General features: G+C 36.6%; 1 pseudogene; it reads left to right on the top strand.

Moving 5' to 3' along the window:
- Window positions 1–1,070: 1,070 nt before the first annotated feature.
- LOC103736149 lies at window positions 1,071–1,762 on the top strand (annotated as a pseudogene).
- The last annotated feature ends 18,075 nt before the right edge of the window (window positions 1,763–19,837 follow it).

Here is a 19,837-nt window from a genome sequence, read left to right as displayed (position 1 = left end):
GCAGCTAACATGGCAGCTAACAACTGTTCTCAACTCCAGTTCCAGGGAAATCTGAAACCCTTTTCTGACCTTTGATGACATTGCAGGACATAGGTGTACTTATATATATGCAAGTAACACAATCATACACATTAAAAATAATAATAATAAGGCTGGGCATGGTAGTACACTCCTCTAATCCCAGTACTCAGCACTCAGGAGGCAGAGGCAGGCAGATCCTTGTGAGTTCAAGGCCAGTCAGGTCTACATAGTGAGTTCCAGGACAGCTGGGGCTACAGGGAGACCCTGTCTCAAAAAGGCCAAAAAATAATAATAATAGATAAAATATCTTTAAAAGAATTTGAATAAAGAGATGCAGGAGTGATAAAAGGTACTCCTTGAAGACAGAAGGTTATTAAATAAAAATTTCATGTCAGAGGTAGGTTACCTCCCTTGGGAAAAAAAAAAAAACCAACAAAACAAAAAAGTTATTGTCACTGTTATTGGCTACATGCCAGAACTACCTGGTAAGTTCCTGTAACAGAAGACACAGTATACTTTGATTGGAGGACATGGAGAAATGAAACTGAGACTGAGCTGGAAGCTCCTTACTTGATTACTGGCTTTCATAGTGTCAGAATGCTCTATTCAGGATGCAGAGAGTGTTGTTACCAACAATCTTACTCAGTTATGAACCCAATGAGCTACATTTCCAACATTTCAGGCAAGATGTGCTCAACATGTGCTCATGGGTGTAATTATGCCATGACTACTAAGGATGAAATCAACTGCTTACCAATTGGATTTAAGGCCAGTTCCACAGAAGGAAACCCATGTTTGTTACTTCAATGAAAGGCACAAACTTGTGGTTGGGGAGTTCATAGGCCCCAAAAGGAAGGCTACTTATGGATTTGTTAAATACATGTAGCATGCCTATCAAATTGCCTTCTAGACATTTACATGTAAACCCGTAGATGACTGATGCTGTCAGCCTTGGTCATGAAAGAAAGATTTCTTTTTGCAGTGGATAGTTAATGTGGAAACTCAGAACCAGTCAAAATGCTGAGAATAGAGTGACCGGTGAAGCAGCCATGGAGGGTCAGCACTGTCTGCTGCTGGAGGCCAACCCTGAGGTCACCAACCAGTTTCTCAAACAATTAGGCCTGCTTCCTAACTGGCAGTTTATTGATGTGTATGGGATGGATCCTGAACTTCTTAGCATGGTGCCAAGGCCAGTGTATGCAGTGTTACTTCTCTTCCCTATTATAGAAAAATACAAAGTATTCATAACAGAAGAAGAAGAGAACATAAAATCTCAGGGACAAGACATTGCATCATCAGTATAATTCATGAAGCAAACCATCAGCAACATCTGTGGAACAATTGTACTGATCCATGCCATTTCGAACAGCAAAGACAAGATGTACTTTGAATCTGGATCAACCTTGAAAAAGTTCCTGGAGGAGTCGGTGTCAATGAGCCCCAAAGAACGAGCCAAATACCTGGAGAACTATGGCACTATTTGAGTTACTCATGAGACCAATACTCATGAAGGTCAGCCTGAGGCACCAAGTATAGATGGAAAAGTAGATCTTCACTTTATTGCATCAGTTCACGTAGACAGGCATCTCTATGAATTAGATGGGCAGAAACCATCTTCAATTAACCATGGAGAAACTAGTAATGAAACATTGCTAGAGGTGCCATAGAAGTTTGAAAGAAGTTTATGGAACATGACCCTGATGAATTAAGATTTAATGCAATTGCTCTTTCTGCAGCATAGCTTGTGGAAAATGGAAACACCAAATACTGTATTATTTGCAGCAAAATTTACATTTCTAATACCATACATTAACTCAAACTTTTTGATATTTTCATTAACTTGAATAATTAAACTTTATGTGAATAAACTTTTGCTAAACCTGAAAAAAAAGTGCTGAGAATAAATGATGACTATGACATAGCATCCTAATGCTCATCCTCAAATGGAAGAAAATAATCATGCATTCAAAGTTCAGGGAACATCATGGATCAAGAGGGCAGAAAGAAGGTAAGAGATGCGGAAAAGGGCAGAGTGATGTGTAGTTGTTTTCTCTTGATTGAAGCATTCCTTCAGAGGGAGAGGGATGGCTCAAGAGGCTCATTAAACTCCCAAGAAAGACTCAGAATCTCACAAAACACACAAAACATATGAGATCACTCTTTGAAGTTGTATTAGTGATAAACAATTTCTTGGTGGAGAGCAGGCATTTCAATGATACAGATGCTTGAAAGATGCTCAGTGAATTCAAATGATGAAGGTTTCGTGAGTTGTAACCTATGATGACATGGGCTTTTTAGTGATGAAGCTACCTGAGTTACCCCCCTGTAAATTGCCATTCACCCATACTCCTGAATAACCCCAGTATACTCACTGAATCACTAAGCTGGACTTGGATAGAGTCATTTCTTTAATCTCTATATGGACTGAATAGAAGTAGACCCTCCAGGAAAACAAATGCAATAGTGCAAATGTAAATGTAAATATAACATGGAAGACAGATCAGTGGTCACTTAATTCTGCAACATGCTACAGTACATGCATGTGTGTTTTATTTTTGAGAAAACTCAAGATCTAGTAATATATATGCATTTGATATAAAGAATATAACTCATATACTTTCATCTTTCTGCAAATATTAAAATATACACTGAGACTTTTGATCTTGGTTTATCTGTATTCTTTAGGGACAAAGCAGGTGAAAATTAAATTTATCATAAAAATGTATCCTATATCCTATGAAGGAATGAAATGATGTGGTGTTTTTTTCATCAGAAAAGAAAAGAAAACTGGTTGAAACCTTCAGCTGTGTATCAGAAATCCTCAATTCAAGTCCCGCTTTCTATGTTCACTGACAGTATGATCTGTGGGAAGCTTCCAAATCTTATAAACTGGAGTGTCTGTTACTTATGAGGAAAACTGAAAATGCTATACCTTTCTCCTAGAGTTCTATGAACATAGTATCAGCCTGTTTACAAAATGCTTTGCATAGCACATAGCAGATATGTTTACTCATCTTTGTATTTGTGATAAACAAAAATAGATAACTGGATCCATAATCACTGTTTAATCATTTATTGTCAATACAAAGGCTATTATTTAATAACATTATATATTTTCTTCTGAATCTATGATATTTTTCTTTTATAATTCCCTCAAATTCATCAATAACAAAAAGAGCAATAATTGTTCTGCCAAGATAATAGCACTTACAGATGCTGGCTCTATGATGGCATCTTTCTAAATGTTAAAATGGTTTAAATTTTAAAATTCACCACTATATTTTATTGCCATTGCTGTCATTTTCTCCACTTAACCCAGGGAACTAGACCACAGATACAAGTACCAGCATAGCCAAAGACACAGATCTGATGCAAGAAAAGACCTAAAGGTAGAATCAGACCAGCATGCCAAATGGAATGGTCATTTTTCCTTGAGCAGAGGCACTCAACTTCAAATGATAAGACATAGCCTTGATGAAATCAGTGTGAATACAGATAAGCCTCTGGAATGTAGTTTTAACAAGTAGTTTACAAGGAAATATTCAAAAATATCTTGTCTCTACCCAGTGTTAATAGAAAATGAAGATGATGGCTTTAACATTTTGAAATAATATGTGACATTAGATAGCTTGAGGCTCTGGTTTAAAAACAATCAGCTAACCATGTAGCTGCAACTGCCTCCCAAATCCATTCTGGGGTACTGTTATGACCAGAATAATTTTACAGGGTTGATAAAATTGTTTTATCAATATTTGCAAACTTCCAGGCTATCAACAAGGGTTTCAGCCACTGAAAGAGTATTGGTCGTATGCTCTTTTATGTGCTAACAAGCAGGCATCTACAAAAAAAGCTGTTGATTAAAAACTTTTACAACCTTCAGAAATTATGCATGTACCTATTGCCCACATTATGAGAGCATAATCATAGGTAAAATACAAGTTTCATTATGTTTTTGCACTATATTGATAAAATATAACACAACTTACCTGAAAACAGCTATGTCATTGTCAAATTGATTGGAACCATTCCTTTGCTCATTTTGTCATAACTTCAATTGCCTGAGAAGTGAAAGATTTTTCTCTTCTGCCCCCAGGAGACCTGATAAGATTTTACTAAATGACTCTGTCTTGGAGGATGGAAGCATTATGGGGTTTGAACCCATAAATCAGACTAGCCCTCATTATTTATACCAAGGATGTGGCTTTTGTGCTGGTATCATGTTGTGCTGGACAGCTTTAGTAGTCAACTTGACACACCTGGGTAGAGGGGGCCACGACTGCGGAATTTCCTCCATTGGACTGCCCTGTGACCATGTCTGTGGGATATTTTCTTGATTGTTGAGTGATATGGAAGGGCCCATCCCACTGTGGGTAGTCCCCCCACCCTCCCCAGGGGATGTTCTGTATTGTATAAGAAAGCAGGATGAACACATGCCAGGGACCAAACCAGAAAGCAGTGTTCCTCCATGGCCTGTGCTTCAGCTCCTGCCTCCAGGTTCCTGCGCTGAGTTCCTACCTTGGGCTTCCTCATTGATGAACTGTGACCCAGGAGATGTAAGATAAATAAACCTCTCCTCTCCAAGTTGGTGTTGGTCAGAGTGTTTTGTCACAGCAATTGAAGGCAAACTAGCACACATGTATAACTCATTCAGAAAAATATCTGTACTAAGATAGAATAGATTACTTCATAGTAACAATGCCTACAGAAGTAGGAAATTTCAATGTAGGATTAAGAAGGGTGGTAAAAATGTTTAAAATGGGCTGGAGAGAAGGTTCAGCAGTTAAGAGCACTGACTGCTCTTGCAGAGGCCCTGAGTTTGGTTCCCAGCACCCACATGGTGGCTAACAACTGTCTATAACTTCAGTTCCTTCCAGGACATCTAAAGCCCTCTCCTGACCTCCATAGGCATTGTATGACATGGGTATACTTACATACATGCAGAAAATACGCTCATACACATAAAATAAAAATAATAAATACTTAAGGAGAATCTGTGTGTTTAAGGAGAATCAATATAAAGCAAAGTTTTGGTTCCTCAAGCAATTTAGAGTACAAATTCAAAAAGACACACGAGAGTGCAGGTGTCAAGATCTTTCTATGAGTCTTAAAATAGCAATATATGTAATTCATTTGGTTATGAAACCACATTGTTCAAAAACTGTAAGTCTATTTCTCTAATTTTTAAGTTTAAAAAATTAAGCTAAAAATGAGCTTTGTTACTTATTTTTCTTGTCTCAAAGAATTTCTTTTTGTGAATGAAATTGTAAGGTGCTGTATTGTGCTGTATCCTACAGTTTTATGAGCATGAGAGGAGTGCTGCTAAGATTAAGAATGGAAAGTCACAAGAGCTGAAATTTGTGTATTAAAATAAGCATAGTCCAATTAGCTGTGGTGCTTTGGGGCTTTGTTAGTTATTTAAAAAATAGTTTTTATTGATACTTTGAAAATTTTACACAATGCAGTTTGATCATATTTAATCCTCTTCCCCATCTCTACTCAGATTCATACCACCTCCCTCCCTCTCCACTTCTTGTCTTCTTTCTATATATTTTAAGATCTATAGAATATAATTTGTGTTCCCCAAATACTCCTGGACATAGGTCCTTCCCCTGAAGTATGGTCAACCAACCCAATATCACACCCATAAAAAAACTGACTTTCCCTCTCCCAGCAACTATCAATTGCCAATAGTTAGCTAGAGCTAGGACATCGTGTCTGCCTGTTGCTTTATGCTGGGGTTTTGTCTGGCTTGGGTTTGTGCTGATCTGATGCATATTGTAACCACCACTGAATGTTCATATGTGAAACTGTACTTTTATATCCAGAAAGCACTGTTTTGTTCTATTTATCCACCACCTCTGACTCTTATAATCTTTCTACCACCTCCTCTGTGATGCTCCCTGAACCTTTGGGGGAGGGATGTGATAAATGTCCCATTTAGGGCTCAGCAGTCCGCAGTCTCTTATTTTCTACAAGTTTGACAAGGTGTAGATCTCTGTTAGTTGTCATCTGCTGCGTAAAGAATCTTCTCTAATGAGAGTTGAGATGTGACTTGAGGCCTGCTTCACAAGATGGAACCCATACTTGGCACTCTTGAGGAGTCAAGAATCTGCAGTTAGACAGGTCGCAGAGTTTAGTGGGAAGACTACAATTATTATACTGATAAATGGACATAGATTTTTTTTAGTTGATTTTGAAATAGGGCTCTGACTGACCTGCAACTTACTATGGAGCGCTGACTGGCCAGAAACATGCTGTGTAGCTCTAGCTATAAACCAGGCTGGCCTAGAACTTTCAAAGACCCTCTTGCCTCTGCTTTTCCCCTCAAGTGCTAAATTGTAGGAGGGAGTCACTGTACATCATCATTCCGATTTTCATACTTTTGTTTGACACATTCCCAGAAATTGGTGTAGTTCTTCTGCAGATTCCTTTGCAATGATTTGTTTCTACATGTGAAATTCATGACTCTTCGCTAACAAAAGACATAAACCAGTACTAGAGCATGAGGTTCTCTTTCATTTCCCATATCCTGAAGCACAGTAGATATACAATGACCTGCAATCTGTTATGTGTATATATGTTTGTAAGTGTTTGTACAAATACCTCTAGTTCCTCTACAGTAGGAAACTAATGGGGCCTTTTAGTAAGACTCTGCTTTCTGCTGGATTCCTCTTCCAGGTTCTGCAGAACCCCCCTCTTGGACCAACTGCTGTTCTTACAACACATCATTTACTCCAAGAGTGGTTGTCGCCTTACTTTAACACTCTTACACTATTTGCAGAAGTCTTACTTTACACTTCATTTGCTAAAGCTCATTTCACATACAAACTTTACCAATGGATTGCATTAAAGCTTTGCTTATCTCTAATGTACTTTACATAATTTGAAATGCCTCCCTTTCGTACCCCCAGTGAAGCATTGAACGCTTAACCTGCCTGTTTATAACCAGCACTTGATGTGTATAGCTTTTCTGTCACAACTAAAGTTCACTGGTAGAAAAATGATACCTACTAACCTATAGTAGATGGAAGCATCACTGGGTTCCACACTCAAAACAAATCTTACCTTCCTCATCAGCTACCACAAAGGCCCTTTGTGTATCACTTTAGTGAACATCTCTGCCCCATCACCTTCCATAGAGATTTGGTGGCATTCAGCTTTAGTAACTAAGACCTTCCAAGATGTTGGCTACATTCAAGCAGTTATAATTTTAATTTTCAAAATAGTAAAAAGAAATTCAATCTTATAATCAAACATTCAGAAATAAATAACGCTGTGGCTAAATATCTGGTCTATCAATTTTCATCTAAGATGAAAGAAGGCAAAGATGAAGAAATGCATGTACTTTAGAACAACTCCACACAAAACACCTAGAGTCATGACAGCATAAGCCTCGTCTTCTTTGATATTTGATCATAAACTGAGTATCTGTGTCATATACTTTAAAATACAGTTGAGATGAATGGTTGCATGTAGCATTAGATAGGTTGTAAAATCAAACTGTCTGATTCTAGATAGTACACCATCAGAATCAACTGGAAAAAACTGAACTGTCACTATCTACAGATACAGGGAAGGGATGATGGAAAGAAAGCTGATTTTCATCATAAAGCATCTGAGGTAAAAATGCAAGTTGGAGCTTAACGCAGAAACATAATTTAAAAGTTAGTTTAATGAGCAGTTGTTCACCTAGATTTCCACCCACCTGCTGCCACCTAAAAGTCGTAGCACCCAGAGATTTTACTCAGCAGCTGAATGGTGATTGAATTAAAGCTCTGTGGCAGAGCTGAGTGTAGCTTTCAATGGCATTCTGAAACTAAGCAGAGTAAGAGTTTGCACACTGAGCAGATCCTCCCTCCTACTACTGTGCCTTTGTCAGAGTGCTGGTAGCTGGGTTTATACCACCACAGGCAAGAGACAAGGAAAATAGTACGCAGAGAAACACTTACTTGGAGCTTGTCACTGATGGAGTCAGAGGACAAAACAATTGAGAGTATTCTACCCCTCCCTCAGAATGCCTAAGCAAACAGTTGTTTTGCACCTATGAAAGGCAGATAGAAGTGAGGTGAGCCGCTCCAGACTGGAGGTTGTAGGAATCATCAGGCAGCTTTAAGGAGGTTCTCTCTTTCCCCCAAGAGAGCTCCTGAGCACATTAAGCTTTTTCAACTTGGATCCAAGATGACGAGCCTCCCTGAAAGAGAAGGCACTGAATCATAGGAACATGTGAATACAGACGTAAGCCTGTTTGCAAAGCTCCTGCCAGTTCAGATGTTTTGGCTATCAGATTGCAACCTCTCTGAAGCTGACTATATCTGCCATGTAGATTGCAAGGAGAAACAGAACACAACAAATTTCACTTTGAAACTGAAATTTAAATCTTCATAGAGAGCACAATTTATAGATATAGAAAGGATAGATTGCCATAACAAGGAACTTTGTGAGAATCATTTCCATCTTCTGTTAATCATGAATGAATAAATACATCAACAAATAAAAATTCAAGCCAGGTATAGTGGTGCACATTTTTAATCCCAACACTCAGGAGGCAGAGGCAGGCGGACCTCTGTGAGTTTGAGGCCAGCCTGGTCTACATAGCAAGTACCAGGCAAGCTGGGGCTACAGAGTGACCCTGTCTCAAAAAAAAAAAAAAAAAAAAAAAAACGCAAGTAAAGACAAGTAAAAATGGAAAGACAAATAAAAAAAAAAATAGCAAATGCAGACATGTCAATTAGAATTTTCAGTAGTTTGGCTATTTGATTTTTAAATTTATATGCAGAAACTATTCTGAGAAAAATAAAATGACATTTAAACATTTTAAAAGCCAAACATTAATGATATTCAAATATTGACAAGTTTCTATAAAATGCATGGCCACTGTTTTTAGAAATGTATTTTGGAGCTGGAGAGATGGTTCAGCAGTTAAGCGCACTGGCTGCTCTTGCAGAGGACCTGGTTCAGTTCCCAGCACCCACATGGCAGCTGCCATCAGTAACTCCAGTTCCTGGGGATCTGATGCCCTCTTCTGGCCTCCTCAGGCACTGTGCATGGTGCACATACATACATGCAGGCAAAACACTTGTATACATTAAATCAATCAATCAATCTTTTTTAAAAAATGAATTTTGTTAGCTTATGTTAATTGTGCAAAATAATCAATTTGATTGTGACATTTTCACAAACGTATGTAAAATATTTGGTCACAGTCACACCATGGTACCTCTTCCTCGCTGATCACATCCTCTTCTCCAATAGTCTTCTTTCTGCATTCTTGACTTCTTTTATTTGAAGGACAAATTTAAATTTTATACTGTTAATATATTGCACTACCTAGAATTATTACTTATATTATGATTACATAATAATTATATATTTAATTATATGTAACATATAATACTATAGCCTTTCATATATAATAATTATAATAAATCTTCTGTTAAGCATATCTGTTTTAGTATCCACACAGTTTTCTCTACCTGAATAAATTAGAAAGGCTGTATAGAAACTGAAATGTAATAGTCCTTCAAATGGTCCTATACTTGCTATCTAATGCAATAGCTAGGTATAAAAGATTGCTCAGTTACATCTTCCAAAATTATTATTTTTATAAACATAAAAGGGCATTGATTTTATAGACATTAACATCCAGAAATCATCTTTTGTGTTGATGAATCTTGCAAGATACCCTATGGATAAATTCACTCTGAAAAGCAACAGTGAACTAACCTGTAATTCATCTAACTGTACATGCAGTAGTGTCATATAACTAGCATTACTGCTGGATTAGTCACAGTAAGATAAGCAATGCAATACACTACTACTTTATAATGGCTGTTACAGCACTATACAATTGGAATTTTCAACTCCGTTGTAATCTTATGGAACCACTATCACACATGGGGCACATTATTAATTAAAACAATGGTGTATGACACACAGCTATACTAAATTCAGATGAGAGGTTACAGTAATGTATTTTTCTATGTATTTCTTATTTGTGATATATAACTCTTAAGCTTTTTAATACCAGAGCTAGAATCCTTAGCTATATTTATTATTCATTATTTTATTGCCAAAGCTGGAGAACTGAATATGTGCCATCAGATCACAAAAAATAATAGAGTCAAATCTCTCATTTAGACTGCATTTTTCTGTATCTGAATATAAAAGGCCCCAAGTAACAAGATTTTTCAGTTTGATTAACTCTCCAGGGAAAAATGGAAGCTTAAAAATCTTTCTTTGCACTGTGTAAAAAAAAGATGACTGTTTAAAATAAAGAGCATAATTTACTATAAAAGGACAACTGAAATTATTCATTAAAAGAATGAGCTAGGGTGTGTTTACTTATAAACTGTTCTTCCAGCTGAATATTTTCATCTACTTTATTCAACTACATTGTGAAGACAAAGTAGTGATATATTCTTACATCCCTTCTTTAAAGAACAGGGTATGCATCTCTATTACTTGCAGTCACCCCTCTAGCTTTGAAAGCATACTGCGAAGCATGCTGGCCCGAAATGAGACGTATATGCAAATGCATTTATTCTCATCTTGTTATCCTGATCCTTTCTTGCCTAGTGAGTTATCTTCTGGCAGCATTTGAATATGGAAAGCTGCATTGCGTAATTTTGATTTGACAAAGAATAATAAGATATTTAAAGGAGACTGACAAATGATAAAATCAAGACTAGAAAGAAAAGAAACATCTGTAGATAGAATATAGAAGTAAACAGTTGGAAATAGAGGTACTTTACTTCTGAATCCAGTTTTGGATTACCTTTTATAGTTCATGTGCGAAAATCTTGCTGATATAATTTCATGCAAAGAAGAAAAATGTAAAAATAATACAAGGAATTCCTTATAGCTTGTACTTATAGTCAATGGTGATGTTTTACACTTTGTTCACTTAATCACTATTCTTCATCCTAACTGCTCTCTGCTCATCTCTCCCATTCATCCAGAATGCACATGGATGCACAAAAATACACACATATCTGCATGGTATCTTCTGAGCTTTTGAGGGTATATTGGAAACACCATGAACTCATGTTTCAGTGAGCATTTTACAAGAATAAGAACATTCAATTAAGCATAATTCAATAAAGAAGAAAAGCAAACAAAATGCAGCTTTTACTTAAAATCATTATTCAATCCATAGTTTGTGGTCAAATTTCTCTAACTAGTCTGAAGCTAATTCTTTTTACAATTGCCCAGGAAGTATCTAGGATGCCTTATATTCAGACACCATGATTCATAAGACGTCTATAATCCAGAACACTTACTCAACTTTCATTGCCCTTTTCTTGAAGCAGTGATTATTTTATAGAATAACACTCCATTTTCAATTACTTGATATTTTCTCCTACTGAAATTCAACTCATGTATTCTTTTAAAATATTTTATTTATTATTTTTATTTTACGTATATGTTTTGCATGCATGTACGTAAGTTCACCATGTATATGCAACACCCTGAAGAGGGCAGAAGAGGTGTTGGATTCCCTGGAACTGTAGTTACAGACAGTTGTTAGCTGCCATGTGAGTGCTGGGAATTGAACCTGGGTTCTCTGGAAGAACAGCAAGTGTTCTTAACCATTGAGCCATCTCTCTAGTCCCTAGTCATGTATTCTTGGCAAGACATTGATGAACCTAATACATTTATCTTAAGCTAAGGAAGCCAAAAGAAACACTACATGCCACAAGAATCCACTTTTATGAACTAGAGCAAATAAAACAGTCAATGGTACAGAAAAATATTATCCCTTATCAAGGGAATATATCCTGCCAAAAAAGAAATTATCCAGATATAGAGGTAGATAGTAAATGGTTATTTAAGACTAAAGATTTTTTCAAGATAGTTTGGTTTCTTGATATGCAACATTCCTATTCTCCACAATTGGGAAGTTCTAAGAATCTTCAACACAGGAACTGTAGTTCATAGAAACTAATACAGGCATTTAGTATGATTAAGTAGCACACACAATTGTGAATTAACACTGTTATTTTAATTTTCACTCTCTTCAATTATCTTTATTAATTTATTTAATTATGGAAACAGAAAAAGTGGCAAACCAATTTGCATAATCACATGGTACTGAATTAATCAAACCCTTGGTTGAGTTGAACAAGTCTTCTTTGGAAACTAAAATTTTCCACATACACAAATTATTATTCTGAAAGCGTTACTTTTAGTGCATATATATATATACCCATATAACTCATATTTTAGATATAAAAAATGTTTGCTTCCAGGAGAACTCCTTTTTCAATTCCCTCAACCTTTCCAATTCAGCTGCAAACTGTTTATTATCTTTTCTTTTTATGATCCATCATTTTATATTTGTGATTTTCTTTGGCACTTCAAAAACCCAATTCCGCAGGGCGCGGTGGTGCACGCCTTTAATTCCAGCACTCGGAAGGCAAAGGCAGGTGCGTATCTCTGTGAGTTCAAGGCCAGCCTGGTCAACATTGTGAGTTCCAGGATAGCTGGAGCTACAGGGAGACCTTGTCTCAAAAAGACCAAAAGAAAACAAAATTCCTTGACCTTTTCCAATCAGGAGCCTGTCTGAGGATGCTATGCCGAATATCTTCCCAACAAGACATGAATTCTGACCTTTGTTCAATAATATTCACTCCTGTGTTGATCAAGTGCGCCACAAACTGATCCTTCAGGAATATTCAGGAATATTTAAGATTTAATTAAAGTTAGGTAATTCTTTTCCATGCAAAAACCTGCCTACTGACACCTTTGTTTCCTTGTTATTCATGTCTAAAGAATACCATTTTCAGTCACTTTTTTTGTAATAAAAGTTATGGACTAGGAGCAAAAGATACTGATTGGCTGTTTCTTTACATTAAAATCCAAAGGACCTAAAAAAAAAACCAAATCAATGTTGATGAAGAAATTAAAATTGTAAGACATTTATTAATTTGAGGACTTAACTGGATAGCTACAATGATCAAGAGATATGGTGTTGGTACAAACATAAGCGTGTAAATCAATGAAACCAAACACAGAGTCATGAAATACAGCTGCATGTATATGGCCAATTGATTCTTTTTTCAATCAATCTGCTCAACCACAGTAAAGAAGGGTCTTTTAGATAAATGGTACTGGAGGAAATGGCCTTGAATTTTGCCTCAGAGAATTTTAACACAAAATTAATCTCAGTACAAGAAGTAAAAGGGAAAAATCATAAAATACTTCCAACTAAATGTAGCTGAAATTCTCCTGAAGTCATAAAGTACAAAAAAAATCAATCTGACACAAGTAACACAATTAGTAAAAGAAAGTGAAAAGCAATTCATAGTTCTCACCTCATCAAAATTAAAGCTTAAATTATCTACATAATACTAATAAGGCAAAGAAAGGGTAAATTATAGAATATCATAGTTTTTATAAGATGTGTTTATGACAAAGAATCTAATCTAGAAAATCAATAATAGATGGGCATGGTGGCCCATACCTACAATCCCAACATTAGGAAGGGGGTGACAGGAGGACCTAGAGTTCATGGGCACCTTTGACTACATAGGAAGCTTGAGTTAGGCCTGGACTACATGAGAAACTGTCTCAAAAACAAAAAATAAAATAAAATTTCATTGATGAGATAATAAGTGCTCTAATAAAAAATAAGCAAAATAATTATGTAGCAACATCATCAAGGAAGTGATATGAAAGTCGAGCACATGGGAAGGTGTTCAAAATCATAAGTTTTTAGAGCTATATAAGTTCAAACCACAATAAGATGCCACTGTTGTGCCCACTACAGCAATAAAACTAGAAAAATTTAAATTTTGCAAGAAATTGGAGCTGCTCCCACTCCAGTGCCACACTGATAATATAGAATGGTGTTGCATTGGGGGCAAAGAGTTTAGCAACTTTGGGTGAAGATAAACATGTATTTACATTAGGAACCTACACGCTCACTGTTTTCCCAGAATACATTAAAAACATGTCTACAAGATCTTCATTGAAACAATAAGAAAAATTCCAAAAGTCATTTATAGATTCAATTAACCTAATACTTTTTTTAAAAAAAAAGTATTAGGTTACTTTTTGTTTGTTTTATTGAATATTTTGTGAATTTCATACAAAACATCTTAAACAATCTTAATCATCTTTATACCCCATCCCCAGTGGCACCCTCCCATAGGCCCACTGGAGCCCATATACTCTGTCATCCGTGTTAAGGCCCACTGTGTCTTTAGTCTCCCCAGCTCATCCCCAGTGCAAGTCCATCCACTGAGGTCTAGTCAGCCTAATATTTCTTCAGATATGATCTGGGATTGCTGTTCATTTGCCCAGTTCTATGCTGGGTTATTGTCTGCCTGAGTTTGCATGGGACTTGTGTATGCTGATGCCACTGCCATAGAATCATATGAGCAGGTTCCCAGGAGCTTGTAGGACGCTGTTTCCATATGATTATCTACCTTCTCCCTGGCTCTTACTGTCTTTTCACCCCTGAGCCTTGGGTGAGTGAAATTTAATAAAGAAGTCCTGCCCAAGGACTTTTGATTCACCAGACTTTTGATCTCTATGCTTTGGCCATTTGTGGCCTTTTGTGTTCCTGGTCCTCTGCTGCATAAGGGAGCTTCATTACTGAGAACTGAGACATTCATTAGTGTCCCCTTCTTTATCCCTGTTCTATGTTCCATGAGTCTTAGAAGGAGAGGTTGCATTGTAAATGGGTCACTTAGGCCTCGGGAAAGAATAACCTAACACTTTAAAAAAATTTAATGAGCTTTTTTTGACATTTCATACATCTATTATTAATCAAATTTAGACCCCTTCCTCCACTCATGTCCCCTCACCCCCTAGCCCCCAGTCGATTCTCCATTCCTCAATATCTACTGATTGCTTGTAGCTCCTCAGCTTGAGGTGGAACCCAGTGAAATTTCCCTCATCCATATCGTTATGTCAACCTCTATGCCTAAGACTCGAGGACCATCATAGAAAGGGAGGGAGGCAGAAAGACTGTAAGAGCCAGAGAAACAGGACAGGACATCTGCTACCAAATACTGCAAATACTGAATCCTAGATATGACAAGGAAGCTGCAAGCATGAAACTTTCACAGTATGGTAGCCTCACAAGGTCTACCTAACAACAATCCTTTCTGTCTCACTTCAGACAGCTCTTGCAGAAGCAATCGTATATTTGAGACAAATTGATCAGCAAAGTGTTAAAGTGTGTTTCACCTCAGAAATCTACTTATTACAAAGTATAATTTAAAGAGATTTGTTATCCTGCTTGACAGATAATTTCTCTCCAGATAACTCCTGATAGCACACTGATATCCATATGAATGTGTCAGTTCCCTCTCTTGAAGAAACGTATTCAGATAATTGAAAAATTTAAAAATGTCTGAGAATTGACTGAAACTCAGACCCTATCCAGTAATGTAGAATTCTGAACATCGGTTTTATGTTTTTAAGATTCTTCAGTTCATATTTTCCAGGAGGTCTCCAAAGCTAGCGCCTTACCCTATTTACTGTGATTGAGAATGAACGAGGAGGTAGATAATCCCATGTTCCTATCTGTCTCCTTCTCCAATGAATTCATAAGATTGTAGTTCAAAACATAGTGGCTCTAGACACAGTTTTGTCCTCTCAAATTGAAAATGATGACATATGAAGAAGATTGTCACTACTGGTCTTTCTGAGAATTTAGTTGATGTGTCTATGAGCAGTTACTTTAAAATAAAATACTAGTTTTTAGATGTAAAAAATAAAATTATTAAAACTCATCATTTGTCCCAAATTACATGAGGTACCAGGTTCCACAGAAATTTGCAACATACACACACACACACACACACACACACACACACACACAAGTTCACAAATTGTTAAATAGTTCATATGCATAAATAATCTAATTGGTACAAAAATAATAACTGTAGTAAGAAGAGACATTAAGAACTCTGAGAAATGACCACTCCTTTGAGAATCCTGTTCATGAATAACAGAATCCTTGAAAGCATGAAAATGCAGCTGGTGTAAAGATAAAAGACAACCATATTCAAGAGAGATCTCATCTCTGAATCCTCCTTCCCTTTCTGAGAAGAGGCAATTTACTTCATTTGCCATCCAAAGCCACATTTAAACAAATCAAACAGAAGCCATGAGAAGAACCTAAATCATCAATCATGAATCTAGAGGCCTAGTCTACCTGAAAACAAACATCATTTAATTTCAGTTTACCGTAGCAGAAAGTGGAAAGAACAAGGAGTCCTCCCAAGCCTGACACTGCTATCTGACACCAACATTTGGAGCCAAGTTGCAGAGTGACTTCAGTATCTGGGCTGAATAATCATCTTCATCACTCATTTTAAATGAACAGTGACACGTCATTAATTAACATTAATCAGGACATTTCCACATAAGCACAGGGAGAATGGTGACCAAACGTGGCTCATTAGATGGCTGCAGCTTTAGACATGAACTAGAATTTTAGACTCACAATTTCCAGAATTTTAGAAAATAATTCATTGAAAAGCTTCCTGATACCATATGAAGAAAATTTTCAAAAACTTGAAGTAAATTTTAAAGTAAACAACATAGTAACTTTGGCCTATAACCTTGACTATTTTCCAAAGGAGAAAATAAATATTTTTATGCCTAAAGAATTACTACATAAGACTGTCACATATGATAAAAAAATCCTGTCAATAAATCTCTGCATGCTAAATAGTCATGTTTGTAGAAAAAGAAAGGATAGGATGATTCATAATAAAGTTCATTCAACAAGGTAATTTAAACATTCATTTTCTCTTTTGTGTAGATTTTGAAAAGAAATATAACACAGGTAAAAATGAGAGAAACACATGACTACTTCATTTTCTGTGTAACTTGGACACTTGGCAGACATTATTGAAACAATTGAAGTCTCTTAGTTGATGAAAGAAATAATTGACATTTGTTACCCAAAATAAACTCTTTCCATAAAAAATAAAACTTTGGAAAACTTCCATCTGCTACTATGAACATGACAACCAGAGGTCTAGTACTAACCTCATTTATGATGGGACCAGTGGGAAAATGAACTGAACAGCTCTAATATTTTCATGCTGTGTGAGGAAATCTATAATATCTAGAATATTTGTATCACTTACAATATATTCTGATGTCAAATATACTCTATTAAAAAAAATCACAGATAGGGTTGGAGAGATGACTGACTGAGCAACAGACCACTGTGGGATCCCCAGCACCCACATAGCAGCTAACAACTGTCCACAACTCCAGTTCCAGACATTCCAACACCCTCTTTTCACCTCCATGGGCAACTTATGACACAGGTGCATCTACACACGTGTAGGCAATACACTCATACACATAAAATAAAATAAAAATAAAATATTTTTTCAAAATCACAGATAAAAGGTCTATTCAAGGAAAAATAAGAGCCAAAACATCTTAATTTTAGTGTAAAATGTATTCATTTATGAACGTATCTATTTGTAAGTTTTCTGGTTGTACATTGCTGTTAACTTTTAAGATACTTTTTTACACATTTTTTTTTATGTGTATGAATGTATTACCTACATGTATGGTGCACCCGTGTCGTGCAATGGCATGGAGGTCAGAAGAGGGCTTCGGATTCCCCTGGAACTGGAGTTAAGGACGGTTTGTAGCTGCCATGTGGGTGCTGGAACTTAAATCCGGGTCGTTTGCAAGAGCAGTCAGTGCTCTTAACTGCTGAGCCATCTCTAAGACACTTTTAAGAAGTAATTGTTGGGGCTGGAGAGATGGCTCAGCTGTTAAGAACCCAGGTTCAAATCCCAGCACCCACATAGCCGCTAACAACTGTCTGTAAACCCAGTTCCAGGGGATCCGACAGCCTCTTCTGTTCTATGCACAGGCATTGTACGACCCGGGTGCACTTACCTACATGGAGGCAATACACGCATAAAATACATAAAATACAAATAATAAAATAAACTATTAAAAAAGAAATGAGTGTTGTAACATTAAGAAAAGACACTGAAAATAATTCTAACATCTTCAAATATTAGGCAATGTTTCATATACTTCCGTCAATATAATCTCACAAATTAAATAGGGAAACTCATATGACTCCAGATGTCTTGAAGGTTTCCAGCCATTAAAGACATTTCCAAAACTGCAAAATGGTGGTGCTCTTTCTGTGGTAGGTCAGTTCCTCGGGTGACTCCAGAGAGCCTCGGTGTACATACTTAGTATACACCTTCCCTAGAGTACAGTGAAGACCTGTTTAAGAGGCCAGAATCACACTGATGGTGTCCTAGATCAACAAAAGTTGATGGTGTAGTCACGCTGCTTTAGTTACCGCACAGGATTCCCTCAGGGCAAACAGAAGAGAGCCTGCCATAGACATAAGGGTCCGCATTGTGGGGAATGCTCAGATTGCATGATTCTATCCTATAATTTCCAAAATAGGTTAGCCAATTTACAGTGTTAAAAATCGGAATAATAGTTGTCTTGGCATGTCATGAAATGGCGACTAGAGGAACCACGGGAAAGCACCGGGGTGTTACAGTCCCTCACTCTGGTGATGATTATATAAACATTAATCTATAGAACTTCAAGTGTTTGAACAATTTCTTTGTGTTCCTTGGGGTGTTCTACTTTAGCCATTTCTTTAAATAAGCATATTTTCCCACCTTCTTTAGCCACCAAAGTTTACACACATAATGCCCTGTGTTAAATTCCTCCCACTTCTGTATAAATTTACTACAAAATTGGCAGCTTAACACACATTTTCTCCTTTTAAAATATGTATAATTTTGTGTCAATTAAAAATCAATAAGTAAATAAAAATAAGAGTCCTAAGAATCTTGAGCTTACAAAATTTTGAATAAATTTTTAAAACTTTGAAAACATTAGAGTATAAAATGGGTAACTGTGACACCTTAAAAATTCACAAGGACTAAGAAATTGATTTGGTAACATGCATTTTCCATCTCACAGCCGCAGTCAGTCATGAGTCTGAGCACAGCTGAACCTGGTCTTATGTTCCCTGTGTCACAAGGTAGCATGGAAGGTATTAGACACCATATATTCTTCTCTAGAGACGTTAGTTGTTTTCATGAAATTATTGGTATGATTTTCTTCTTTATAGCTGAAACACTGTAATGTCCACCTCCTCAAATCCACCCCTCAGTTCCCTGTGTGCAGCCCTTTCCACAGTCAGCTCAGATCACAGAAGAGATTTTTATTCTTCTAAGACAATATCTTTCACAATACAACATCATCACATCACATCACAATGCAAAAACATCATAATTCAACACATTACAACATAACACATTACAACAATACATCATATCACAACACATTACAACACAACAGAATACAACACATCACAACACACCACAGTATAGCACAGCACATCATAACACAGTACAACTAATAATACAACACAAGACATCAAAGGAAGGGCGACTCACAACTTTGGTCATTCTGTTGTTTGAAAAACAAATCACACATTCTGCCTGTAGTCAAGGGAAGGAGATTATGTGTTGACGATACAAAGTATCAATGACTGCTAAAGAATATCAGAAAAATACAATCACTGATATTCTTTATGCAACATTTTTCCAAGACCAGAAATTTCTATTTTGGAAATTTCCACAGTCAATTTCTCTCTTGTGAAGCTTCAGGAAGTCCTTAAGAAACTTTACTGTAGCTGAGGATGTGCCACATGATGACTAGTTTTCACAAAAATAAATATTAAAATCAGCATGCCCCTGCTGTGTTAATCAGAGTCTTCTGGGTTGTTAAATTAGCATACATTATATGAATAAGTGCATTCCCCAGTCAGTCTGATTCTCCACCT

Source organism: Nannospalax galili, unplaced genomic scaffold (assembly GCF_000622305.1).
Source record: "Nannospalax galili isolate Female #2095 unplaced genomic scaffold, S.galili_v1.0 scaffold115, whole genome shotgun sequence".
In the NCBI taxonomy this organism is placed as follows: domain Eukaryota; kingdom Metazoa; phylum Chordata; class Mammalia; order Rodentia; family Spalacidae; genus Nannospalax; species Nannospalax galili.
Note: the sequence above shows the minus strand (reverse complement) of the source record. Positions and strands in the feature narration are given on the sequence as shown.